Below are 12,075 nucleotides of genomic sequence, written 5' to 3'. Positions count from 1 at the left end.
TGCTAGGAAAACTGGATATTCACATGCAAAAGAATGAAGCTGAATCCTTATCTTATGGCATACACAAAAGTTAACCCAAAATGGATTAAAAACCTAAACGTAAACCCTAAAACTATAAAACTCCTAGAAGAAAACATATGGGAAAAGCTTCATGATATTGGACTTGGCAATGATTTCTTGGCTATGATACCAAAAGCACAGGCAAAAAAAGCAAAAATAGACAAATGGGGCTACATCAAACTAAAACTTTCATGCATCAAAGGACACAATCAACGCAGTTAAAAGGCAAATAGCAGAAGAGGAGGAAATATTTGCAAATCTTATGTCTGATTAGTAGTTAATATATAGAATACATAAAGAACTCCCATAACTGAACAACACTCAATTAAAAAATAAAAAAACGACTTAGACATTTCTCGAAAGATGATAAACAAATGGCCACCAAGCACATGAAAAGATGCTCAACATCACTAATTATCACAGAAATACAAATCAAATTCACAATGAGATATCACATCAACACCGATTAGGATGGCTACTATCAAAAAACCCCAGAAAATAACAAGTTTTGTCAAGGATGAGGTGAAATTGGAACCTTTGTACACTAACTGTGGGATTGTAAAATGGCACAGAAAACCAAATGGAGTTTCCTCAAAATATTAAAAATAGAGCTACCATATAATCCAAAAATCCCAGGGACTTCCCTGGTGGTCTGTCCAGTGGTTAAGACTCCACGCTCCCAATGCAGGGGGCCCAGGTTCAATCCCTGGTCAGGGAACTACATCCTGCATGTCACAACTAAAAGATCCCACAAGCCTCAATGAAGATCCCACACACAGCCATGAAGATCCCACGCGCTGCAACTAAAACCCAGCACAGCCAAAATAAATAAATATTAAAAACAAAAATCCCACTTGAGTATATATCCAAACTAACTGAAAGCCAGGTTTCAAAGAGCTAGCTATCTGTATACCCATGTTCATAGCCGCACTATCCACAACCACCAAAGGAGCAACCCAAATGTCCACCAACAGATGAAGAAGTAAATAAAATGTGATATATACATACAATGGAATATCATCAGTCTTTAAAATGAAGGAAATCTTGTCATGGATGAACCTTGAGGACATTATGCTAAGTGAAATAAACCAGTCGCAAAAAAAGACAAGTACTACATGATTCTACCTAGAGTCGTCCAATTCATAGAAAGAGAAAGCTAAATGGTGGTTATGAAGGAGTAGAGAGAGGGGGGAAAGAGTTGTTTTAATGGGTATAGTTTCAGATTTGTAAGATGAAAAAGTTCTGGCAATCTGTTAAACCACGTTAATATATGCAACACTACTGAACTGTACGCTTAAAAATAGTTAGTTAAGAAGGGACTCCCCTGGCGGCCCAGTGGTTAAGATGCTGCACTTCCACTGGAGGGGGCACAGGTTTGATCCCTGGTGTGTGTGGGGAGACACACAACTAAGATCCTACACGCTGTGCAGCATGGCAAAAAAAAAAAAAATTAAGGTAAATTTTATGTGTTTTTACCACAATAAAGCTTTTTTTTTTTAAAGGAAAACGACAGCTAAGCTATAACTAAATTAGAAAAGGCAAAATACAAGAGACTAGGAATTAGAATTTCCAGATCTTTCTTTCACCATAAGACAAAGTACAGTGTGGTAAATATTATAAAGAACAAAGAGGTAGAGGAGGGTGAGTCCTACTTCTCTCCCTTAATAGCATGAGACTCTAGGTCAGTCTTACTTTTCTCACTTCCAAATAAGACTAGTAATACTTGTATTATCTGCTTCACAAGGCTGTTGAAAACTTCGGATGACATAAAAGCATGTGAAAGTCTTAAAAACTATAAATTCACATAAATGAAGATACCACTGTGAACAATTAATTCCCTGGAAATTGTTATCCAAACTTAAGGTGTTATACTTTAAAATTAATAACGAAAATAAAAGTGAACTTTACAATGCATTTAGAATTTGCTTTGCAGAGGTTTTAAGAGGAGGAAGAAAAAAATCTGTTGACTTTAACTTCAAAAAACTGATAATCAACACAGCGTTTATCTGAGGGCATTATTTTATTTCTTGACTTTTCCATTTTAGATCTTTTTTGCTATTAGAGAAGATATGGGTTTAGTTATTATACCAAACATACATGCACAGCTTTCCTCTCATGTGCTCCCAATACAGTTCTATCAGGTTGGGCTTGAATCAATATTCAAGTTTATATTATTATGACCATGTAAACATTTTTTTCAAGCTATCTTGTAAACTATAATTACATTTCCTTGCTTCTCTTTCTTTAAATATTTCCTCATTTTCATACGTTTCATTGCCTTTGAAAAATGACCCCACATCCTTGAGGTCTTATAAAGGTCCTTCAAAAGCAACTGTCACTCATACTTATCAATTCTATTTTCCCTTCCGGAGCCATCCTTTCTGAAACCATCTAACCTTCTGCAACAGTTTAGACTGGCTTGTCCTGTCTAGGTTTGTCTCTTCATTTTGATCCAAGGAATTCCCTTCACTTGTCCCCTTGGTTGAATCTCATTTATAATAAAATCTTTTTCTTTGCTGATTTACTCCCTTTTGTAGAGAATCCTTTCTGTAACTCTGAAAAAGGGTATGTAGGGTGAAAAAAAGACTTTCCAATTCTAAAATCCTCATAACTGAATGACAGATTGTGAGTTTAAAATTCTAGAATGAAAATAATTTTTTCTTAAAAGTTTTGAAGGAATTTATTCATTGTTTCCTAGCATCTGACGTTGCTGTTGAGAACATCTGATGTCTTTTTACTTCTTATCCTCGATATGTAACCTTTTTTTCCTCCACAGAAGCTTTTAGTTTCTGTTTATCCCAGGTGTTCTGAAATTGCATAATGATGTGCCCTAAGGTGAGTCCTTTCCATTCGTTCTGCAAGGCATTCATTTGGAAGGCCTATTTTAATCTATTTACATCATTCAGTTCTTACGTTCTGTATCTATTATTTATTTGATAATTTCCTCCTACTGATTTTCTCTTTGTTGAATTCACACTGCTCAGGTGTTAGACCTCCCGGATTGATCCTCTACTTTTCTTACCTTTCCCCACATTTTTCTTCTAACTCTTTGATTCATTCTACTCTGCCAAAACTCTTTTACTGGATTTTTAATGTGAGTCAAATTTTTTTTTTTTTTTCGCGGTATGCGGGCCTCTCACTGTTGTGGCCTCTCCCCTTGCGGAGCACAGGCTCAGGACGCGCAGGCTCAGCGGCCATGGCTCGTGGACCCAGCCGCTCCGTGGCATGTGGGATCTTCCCGGACTGGGGCACGAACCCGTGTCCCCTGTATCGGCAGGCGGACTCTCAACCACTGCGCCACCAGGGAAGCCCTGTGAGTCAATTTTTTAACTTCCATTTTTTGTTCTCTGAGTAATCAATATTCCTTTTTCACTGCCGTATCTCCTGCTATCTCTCTATAATTTACTTTAAATTTTCTTCTGTTCTCAGCACTATCTGTCTCTTCTGAGCGTCTTGTGACTATTTATTTTGGTCTCTCAAGTACAGTGATTTTCAAACTTCTGTTCAAGAATAAGTGTGAGGCGTTACAAAACATATTAGAGGCTGGATAAAGCTTGGCAACTGGTGGGCCTCAGTGCAGGATGGCATTCTTTTTTTTTTTTTGGCCACATCATGCAGCTTGCAGGATCTTAGCTCCCCGACCAGGTATGAAACCCATGACCTTAGCAGTGAAAGTGCAGAGTCCTAACGACTGGGAATGCCCAATGATGGCATTCTCTGAGGGCGGAACCCACTAAATGTCAGTGCTCTACATTATTTCCCTTGGGTTAAGTTTTCCCAAAGAAGAATGTTTCAACTTAAGTAGGGCAACAAGCATTCTGGGAGCAAAGAAGACAAACAGGGCTGGTGATTTCACCATTCAATATATAAACTTTCATTCAACTTCCCATTTTCGCTAAGACCCTTCACCCCTGCCCCACCTCCCAACAGCTGTGCTAACTTCTCTGCTTTTGCCCTCTTCAAATAACGAACATCCAGTTTTTTGCTGGCTATACTAGATGGAGAAGGGTCTAAACTACTCTAGACTTTTAACAAATCTTACAATTTTTAGTTGCATTCAGCACTCCTATCTTCAGAGGCCCTTGGAACCTGAAATTCCTGAGCCTTTCTGGGATTTTGTGGGAATATCCATCTTGTTTCTTATTAACTTCCCTCTCTGCAGGCACCGAGCTGAACGCAAAAAAGTGAAAACCTAAGTTAATCAGTTAAAACTGGTCCATCTGCTTTCTTCCAAAACGTGAATTCTCATCTGTTGATACCTCCTCTTCTGCTCTTTGTCCTTTTGGGTTTATACTATTTTACTTCTTTTTTATTTTATCTGATTTATATTTTTCATTTATTTTACTGAATTTAGGTATACAAATTACTCTATGCTGAACCCCTTTTATTTAGTATTTTTAAAAATCTCTAACCAATATCATATCCTAGTGTAATAATATTCATTCAACAGATATTTAATGAGCTAATTCTGTGTGTCGGACACTACTATTCTAAGCACTGGAAATTTAGCTGTGAACGAAACAGAGTTCCTGCTCTCAAGGAGCTGACGTTCCAATGGGGAGATAGAGACTTTTTTTAATCTAACTATATTTCTAATATGTATGTGGTACCAAGTGCTAAGAACAAAATAAAAGAGAGGATGAGGTAGTAAGAAAGCCAGTTATGCAGCTGTCTGGAGGAAGAAAATGACAGGCAGCAGAAAGAGCAAGTACTGAGATAAGTAAATGCCTTGCCTGGCATGTTCACAGAAAAATAGATCAGCAAGAAGGGCAGTATGGCTGGATTTGCTTAAATATTCCTCAATTTGACTTGAGTTCTTTCTAAGATTTGGCTTTACTAAGTATATCACAGTAAACTCCCTCATGTAAATGCCTATTTGTAAAAAGCAATTTCCTTTGGGTTATATTCTCAAAATTCAGTATGTAGCATAAACCATAAAGTTAAGCACAGCTTTGACCTATGTTTAAAAGAAAATATTCTAGAATTTTCTCCTTAAGAAATAATGATGAATCTACAGGCAAATTATTAGAAGTATTAGACTTACAAAGTTATTGGCTAAAAGAGAAATATGTAAGAATAAGTAACATTTCTATTAGAAATAATTTTTAAAGGCCATATGAAAGAATTAATCATGAACAACCATGTTCTACTGCAGTATTTTTCCTAAGAAAATAACCACTTGTTGGTACACTACATAGTCCAGCCCATATCACTCCGATTAAAATACTAATTTCTCATATTGACCTAGCTGCCACAACCAACGGTGGGTCAGGCTTTATCCTCCTAGATCTCCATTAATGCCCTATTTCCTTCTTAAAATTCTTTATACCTCCACGAAGTAAATCTATTATGTTACCATTCTCCCAATCCCCTCACCTCTTCTATTCTTTATTATTTTTTTTAATTTCTATTTTATATTGGAGTATAGTTGATTTAAAACGTGTATGTTAGTTTCAGATGTACAGCAAAGTGATTTAGTTATATATACATATATCTATTCTTTTTCAGATTCTTTTCCCATACAGGTTATCACAAAGTATTGAGTAGTTTCCCTGTGCTGTACAGTAGGTGCTGTTGATTATCTATTTTACATATGTAGTGTGTATATGTTAACCCCAACCTTCTAATTTACCCCTTCCCCCCCACCTTTCCTCTTTGGTAACCAAAAGTTTGTTTTCTATGTCTGTGAGTCTATTTCTGCTTTGTAAATAAGTTCATTTGTATCATTTTTTAGATTCCATATATAAGACATATCATATATTTGTCTTTGTCTGACTGACTTCACTTAGTATGATAATCTCTAGGTCTACGCATGTTGCTGCAAATGGCATTGTTTCATTCTTTTTTATGGCTGAGTAATATTCTACTGATATGTACAACATCTTCTTTAACCATTCGTCTGTCCATGGACATTTAGGTTACCTCCATGTGTTGGCTATTGTAAACAGTGCTGCAATGAACACTGGGATGCATGTATCTTTTCAAATTATGGTTTTCTCCAGATACATGCCCAGGAGTGCTTTTGCTGGATCATATGGCAGCTCTATTTATAGTTTTTTAAGGCACCTCCATACTGCTCTCCATAGTGGCTGTGCCAATTTACATTCCCACCAACAGTGTAGGACAGTTCCCTTTTCTCCACACCCTCTCCAGCATTTATTTTCTGTAGACTTTTTGATGATGGCCATTCTGATCAGTGTTGAGGTGATACCTCACTGTAGTTTTGATTTGCATTTCTCTAATAATTAGTAATGTTGAGCATCTTTTCACGTGCTTTTTGGCTACCTGTATGTCTTCTTTGGAGAAAAGATCTTCTGCCCATTTTTTGACTGGGTTGTTTGTTTTTCTAATATTGAGCTGCATGAGCTGTTTGTATATTTTGGAGATTAATACCTTATTGGCCACATTGTTTGCAAATATTTTCTCCCATTCTGTGGGCTGTCTTTGTGTTTTATTTACAGTTTCCTTTGCTGTGCAAAAGCTTTTAAGTTTAATTAGGTCCCAATTGTTTATTTTTGTTTTTATTTTCCTTATTTTAGGAGATGGATCCAAAAAGATACTGCTGCAATTCATCCTGAAAAGTGCTGTTCTGCCTATGTTTTCCTCTAAGAGTTTTTCCCTCACCTCTTGTATAATCTTCCCTCCCTTTTGCTCTCAAAGTATTTGTTCTGTACCCCTATTATAGCACTCCTATAAAAGTTGAAATACATAACCATTTTTTGTCTTTTGCTCTCTAAGTATTTGTTCTGCACCTCTATTATAGCACTCTTATAAGAGCTATATTATTTGTCCTCCTCCTTACCTTGGTCACAATGGATGAAGTATCTCTGCTGCTACAAAAGGTCAAACCCTGAACTCATGACTTGGATCACTTCTCCCACCCATCTTCTCAAGAATGTTGCTTCTTAAATTATCTTGACTCTCTCCTTATCAGTTTCTCTCAGTATATTAGATTACTTCCATTAGCCTTCAAATATGTAAAAATATCTCTCATCTTTTATATAATAATTTATAATATACATACTATAATTTAGTTTAAAAACAACCAAAGGGCAATCATAAGCTATGTTAAGGATTTGGATTTTGTTCCAAATACAACGGGAAGACAATGAAGTTGTCTACTTCTACACCCTCCATTTACTCGTAAATTTGAATTCTTCTTTATCACGGCTCTGAAATTCCCCCAAGATCACAATCTCCCTGTTTATAAATCCAACTGGACATGTTCTGATTCATCTTTCTGATCTGCTCATCACAGCATCCAACAGTAATGATGACTTCCTCCCTGAAAGGCTCTCTCTTCTTGCCCTTTACTGACTTATCACAGTCACCTAGTTTTGTTGTGTTTTCCAGTTCAGCTCATTTCAGCTTCAAGGCCTTAGTGTACGCAGTTTCTTCTACCTGGAATGCTCTCCCACCCCTGTACCCCACCCCCACACTCCCACTCAGAGCCTTCAACCTAACTGAAGCCCACTCATTAATCTGGGCACATTTAAACATCCCTTCCAGAAAAGTATTCCCATACCCTCCAAATTAGTTAGGTTCCCCCAATGATGCTTCCATAGCATCCTTTTCCCCCATAGCACACATCACATTTGTGATACTCATTCAATGTCTATCTTCCTTTGTCTCAAATTCCCTGAGAGTAAGAACCGGGTCTACAAATACGTAGATATACAGTACACACGCAGGCCTAGTACGCACTTAATTCACTGTATGATAAACAAAAAACACCACAGGCCTTACCCTCCACCCAGAGTCCTAAACCTAGTTTATTATTTTCAAAATCAATTGGAAAGTTGTATAATAAAGTGCTTGGGCTTTAGAGCCTGATAGAACTGAATTAAAGATCTGGCCCAGTTTCTCATTAGGGAACTTTGAGCAAGTTACTTAACCTCTCTAAACCTCATCCACAAATAATCACACATACCTTGCTATAAAGATTAACTATCCTCTTCTTTTATACTGCTACTGTTACAATATAAATAATTATTCTCTCCCCTCTTGAATAATGTTTTTCAAACATAATTCAGAATGCTTCAAACCAGCTTATTTTTTTTAAAAGGAAAAATACAGAGTAGAAAAAATACATCAGAGTGCAATGCACACGTTAAGGGCATACTGCTGAAACACACACAGAATTCAACTATTGGATTATTGGATTGAAATGTTACACATACATCCTATTATGGGTTGCAGTCAAAAAACTTGAAAAACATTGCTACACTATTGCTACAGATAAATTAATATTATTAGTATATTAAATTCAGTGAGATAAGGGCCCTTGGTTTTGTTCACTACTATGTCCCTAGAACCTAAAACTGTCTAGTATAAAACAGCACATAAATATTTGTTGAAAGACTTGAATGATATATCTGGTCCCAATTTAACTTTTCAAACGTATTAATCCTACAGTATTCCTTACTGTCATTTACAGAGGACAACACATTCCCATGCCTGAGCCTGGGCTCATGCTATTCTCTCAGAATAACAAAAGTTTCCTCCTTTTCTCAACTCACTAAGCCACTCGATGCCCTTTTACTACTCTGTACTTTCTTATATAAAACCATATGAAAGGTATAAAGTCCACAAGTATAAAAGAAAACATGATATATTAAAAGTGAATATGCAGTACATGAAAAAATACAGTTCTACATCAAGCTCATACAGTTCAAGTTTTAGTTCAGTTATGACATACATCTAACAATTCAGCATGCCATCTTAAAATTTAAAAGCTCTTTCAAGGAATGACTTAAATAACCCATACTCAATTAAAAATGAGAAGTCTGATCTATTACCTTCTTTTTCCTCTCTCTATAGGCATTTATGCTGACAGAGGTACTCAAAATCATACCACTGATTATTCTTTTCATAAAGAGGGCAACACATAAAAATCTTAAGTCATCACTAAGGAATGAAAGTCAGGAGTTTGAGTACTGCAATCAACTAGCTTTGCAATCCAGAAGTCACTCTGTGCCTCATCCACACATAAGCCAATTTGAAGACTCAAAGTGTTTAGAAGAAAAGAGGCTATCATAACCACTAGTTTTGGAAATTGTTTTCAGAGGCTGAGCAGAATGTTCACACATTGACTTTTTAAAGTTTCCACGTATTAAGCACTTACTATGTTCCAGAAATTGGGCTTTGTTTATTTACATAAATGTTTCTATCATCTTTGGTCTTTGAAAAAAAAAAACACCATTTGGCTGGAACTACTTTCTTCCCCCTTTGGCTACTTTTCAAAAAAAAAATTAAAATCCTATGTTTTATGCAGAATTATTTGTTAGCATACCACAGAAGGTTCTGTTCTTTCTCTCTCTTTTTTTTAGATTATTACAAAATATTGAATGCAGTTCCCTGTGCTATACAGTAGGCCCTTGTTTATCTATTTTATACATAGTAATTTGTATCTGCTAATCTTTCTCTTGAAAAAAAGCCACACACACTTTTTATCTTTCCCATATTCAACTACAAGTAAGCAAGTAAAAAGACTACCAAATATTCTGACACTAAAAAAATTCTGCTTTTCAATTCTCACTTCAAATATCTCTCACCACCTACTAATTAGCCATCTTTGGTAACCCCTAATTATTCCAGAGTTCACAATCTTAAAAACTTGTCTTCTTTAGTACAACTCCTTTCATTCACTTTATCCCTACCAGAGGCTGAAGAGTGGAAAATTCCAACTTTTGCAATTTTAGAATGAGGTTATAAAGGGGGGGTGGGGAGGGACACCTGACAGTAGTTGCTTGTTTTTTTCAATCCACTTAAGCTCTCAAAGCCAAAAACACTTAAGTTCCAACATGAGTTTCATATTTCCCTGTATGAAACCTGCTTTCTTAGGTTTCAACCTTTACAACTGTAAAAAGAAAAGTGTTACGTATTTCTGAACAAGCATCAGTTGCCAAATAACATGACGTCCTCAAAGAAAAGGCAACATGAATATTACACTAAAATTTTAGTCGGCATAAATATAGTACATAATATGGTACTTAATAACACATTAAGAGCAGTACTACTAATTAACTTAAAGATGTGATTTTTGGAACGAGAAAAATATCAGTGTTGGTCTCTGGCTACAAAAGGTAAACATTATTCTTTAATGTTTGGTTTTTCTGCTTCTACCCCATCCTGCCAAAAGCTTTAGCTGATATTTGGGGTGCTGTGACTCAGGGTCCCAGAGTGTGGCTCTGGTCAGAACGCGAAACGCGCCCTACAAGGCGCCTAAAAGTTTAACACAATTTGTATTATATTCTCCCAATCCTCTAGGTCCCTTCCACTTCCAGCCGTCCCAGCCACAGTGATTCCGAACTCTCGGGAAAGCTTTAGACTTACCCCCAAATCTCTTCCTAAATCAAGGTGGCGGCCCACATTTCCCCTCCCGTCCTGAAGCACCGGCAGACAAACGTGGGGTCTAAGAAAAGAAACCTCGCACCGCTCCACCCAACAGGTGGGAAGGAGGAGGGATGGACAGCTGGGCCCCGAGGCCAACGCAGGCCTCAAACAGGGCGGGAGTCGGAGGCCGCAGCCCTAGCGCGGCCTGAAACAAGGCAGGCGCCTTGCTGCCCCGCGTACCACCCACTCCGTCCAATTCCAAGGCGCCCGCCCCAGCTGACCTGACGATGGATGCCACTCAATGCCATGAGCCGCAGTGTGGGCCAACCGAGCCGAAGAGGGCACTTCCACCGTCTCTGTCCCCACAAACACCGGAGCAGACGCCACCAGCGCCACAGCCGCCTCTTCGAGAGTGCGGCGCGCATGCGTCGGTGTCCCCGGAGGCGAGGAAGTCACGTGGTTGCGCAGCGCGCAGGCCTCGCCCTCCTCGGGATCCGGCGGGGGCCGGTCCTGCCCGGCCACGCCTCGCCCAGCCCCGCCCCGCCTCGCCCAGCCCAGCCCCGTCCCCGCCCTGCCGCCACGGAGGGCGGGGCCGCTGCTCCAATTCAGTGTTTCCTCCTCTACGGGGACTTGCAGAGCCGAAGGAGAGTCTTCAGGGCCTTCCACACCCCTGATTTTAAACACAGACAGCGCCCCGCCCAGTCAAGGAAAAATACTGTTACTATTTTTTGGCAAACAACTGCCTAGGCTCCACGCCTCTACCTAAAAGTGGTCAGAAATTCAGCCTTAAACTCCTAAATCTCACGATGGTTTGGACTTTGGGTCCACCCAGGTTTCCTGAAGGTGAAACAATAGTGGAGTTAGGGGCTTGAGGAACTGATTATTAAAGGGATATGTAAAATTATTCCCTGGACAAATGAAGGCTGCATTATTTTGATAGTCTTAGCAGTACTCTTCAGCTATACTCCCATCCTCAGTTTAAAAAAAAAAAATTTTTTTTTTTTTCAAATCTGGCCTCTCTCCTGTTCATATTTCGAGGCTCCTGAATTCACCGACAATTTACCAGGCAATCGCTTGTTCAAGATTCAGTAGTATCACAACTGGGCTGCAATTTCCTCCTCTGGAATCTGTCTGTTTCCAGAAATATTTCTCTGCAAGATGATGTTTTCTGTCTATTAACCTGTTAATCATAAATCCCCTCAACAGCTCCTTTGCTTCCAAATATCAAAACCAGTCTTATCTTTCACTTACATCAAACTGCATCTAGTTGCAGCTTTCGCTTTGCATTGCCTCTTCTACTCTTCAAGCTAACTTTTTTGAATTCTCTGACAGTGCAGCCATGCTTTTCACTGGTATACCCAGTGACGTTTATGTTCACTATGGGAAGGAGCAGTTAAGGGTCTCTGATATATTGGGAAGGCATGCAGACTTTGCCACAAACACTGTCATTCAGTGGCTCTGAGTGCCACAGCTTTCACTTCTCTCCTGGTTCTTTTCAAACTTTCCTAAAGTAATCTCAAATTCTTCATCAGTAAATAAGATTATGTTTGAGATTCTCATCTCCTCTAAGAGCCATTTTCTAAAACTCTACCTGCTTCTTCAGCTTTATTCACTGTAGATTCATTGTTTCCCTTTATCTGGTTTTCTACATCTTAACCTTTCAAGCCAGTACTATTGCTT

The 12,075-nt window shown here is 38.4% G+C and overlaps 1 protein-coding gene across 1 annotated transcript in view; it reads right to left on the bottom strand.

Moving 5' to 3' along the window:
- PRPF39 (pre-mRNA processing factor 39) overlaps positions 1-10,821 on the bottom strand; it is a 38,198-nt gene extending 27,377 nt beyond the window's left edge. Inside the window, exon 1 of the mRNA XM_030854864.3 lies at positions 10,677-10,821. The gene's annotated coding sequence lies outside the window, so the exon portion shown is untranslated. The remainder of the gene's footprint in view (positions 1-10,676) is intronic.
- Positions 10,822-12,075: the final 1,254 nt, after the last annotated feature.

The sequence above is a fragment of the Globicephala melas genome, chromosome 2 (genome assembly GCF_963455315.2).
Source record: "Globicephala melas chromosome 2, mGloMel1.2, whole genome shotgun sequence".
In the NCBI taxonomy this organism is placed as follows: domain Eukaryota; kingdom Metazoa; phylum Chordata; class Mammalia; order Artiodactyla; family Delphinidae; genus Globicephala; species Globicephala melas.
The sequence above is the reverse complement of the archived record's forward strand: the minus strand, read 5'-3'. Positions and strand labels throughout refer to the sequence as shown.